The following is a 1,692-nucleotide window of genomic DNA, read 5'->3' on the forward strand; positions in this document are numbered from 1 at the left end:
ATATATATATATATATATATATATATATATATATATATATATATATATATATATATATAAAAGAAAGAATGAGTAGAATGAATGATCACAAGAGAATAAATAACGTAATTGAGCGATGGAAAAGTTTTTTGCAAATATTAACAATAAAACAAAAGGTTGTTGTTCTTTAAAGTCTTAATTACAAATAATACGAGTGAATGAACGAAAGAACTTAATTGTAGACAATGAAATTATGATGCATCGATGAGAATCAAGAGTGAACACAATACAACCACGATAAAAAAAAACGGATCTTCTTCCCTCCGCCGCCCCGACCCACTCCACTTTCCATATAAAGCTATTTCTTCTACGTTAAACTTATTGTACGATGCACGAGTTATACGAAAAAAAAAAAAAAAAAAAAAAAAAAAAAAAAAAAAGAAAGAATGAAAGAAAATAACTTTAAAACACTCCGCGTCATTTGTGGTCGTTAGAAAACAAAACTTTTTTTACGAAAGCAGTTAGTTAGTTCTTTGACTTTTTCGCTACGAATATTGGAAATATGTATGTCACGTTTGCGTATTGATTTATTTAAGCGACGTCGAGGTGTCATTTCGTTTTTACTGCAAAATAGGGATATATGAGAATGCGCGAAACGAAAAAGTCGACGAAAAATGGCAAGAAAGATAAAATAAAAATATACGCGGATTTGACGAAAAATTGAGAAAAATAAGAAATAAATTAATAAAGTTTAATGCCGGCGATAAATAAAAACCACGCAAAATGAAAATTGAAAGTGGTGAAAACAGCAACATTAATATTAATTATAATTAATAATAATAATTATAATAAATTCAATATTTGTACAATAATCAACGGTGCTGTGGTGTATGAATTGCCGCAGAGATCTTTATCTAAATCGTTTCACCCATCCTCTTTTTGGTTATACTTTTTAATATGCACAAATTGTTTATTCTTTGATACTTTAAGACTAGTTTCACATTGTTTCGTTTATCATTACAGAAATTTACATTCGTTCGAAGCGATTAGCAAACATTTTGTATTTCGTTTATTTTTTTTCCTCATTTCATTTCTTTATGCTCTTTTTCACTTTCTTAAATATAATCTAAAAACGAGGTAAACGCCGAAGCAACATTTTTAGACGTTAATTTTTTATTTTTATAAAAAATAAGTCACTGATCTTCGCACAGGGTACGCTCGGCTTCTGGTTTTCCGACGATGCTCTCCTCCTACTCCCTCCCCCCCCCTCTCCTGACCCCTTTTTTTTGGTTTGGTTTTGTTTTCTCTTTTTTTTTTTTTTTTTTTTTTTTTTTTGTTGTTGTTGTTTTGTTTTGTTTTTCCTTCAATCGCCATTTATATCATTTATCATGATTATCATTGTTGTTGTTGTTGTTGTTCTTTTTTGTTATTATTACTATTATTATTATTACTACTATTATTACTATTATTATTACTATTATTGTTATTGTTGTTGTTGTTGTTGTTATTATTATTATTATTATTATTATTATTATTAGCAGTATTGTTATTGTTATTTTAGTTCCGTAATTGTCGTTATCTGGGAGTGGAAACCAAACGTGTAAAAATTTCACTTTGACAAAGTCCGGCCTTAGCGGGAGTTGGGCCTCTCGGGCATCATTCGCCGGAGGCTCTTTTTTTTTTTTTTTTTTTTTTTTTTTTTTTTTTTTTTTA

The sequence above is a fragment of the Ceratosolen solmsi genome, unplaced genomic scaffold (assembly GCF_000503995.2).
Source record: "Ceratosolen solmsi marchali unplaced genomic scaffold, CerSol_1.0 scaffold10, whole genome shotgun sequence".
Classification (NCBI taxonomy): Eukaryota; Metazoa; Arthropoda; class Insecta; order Hymenoptera; family Agaonidae; genus Ceratosolen; species Ceratosolen solmsi.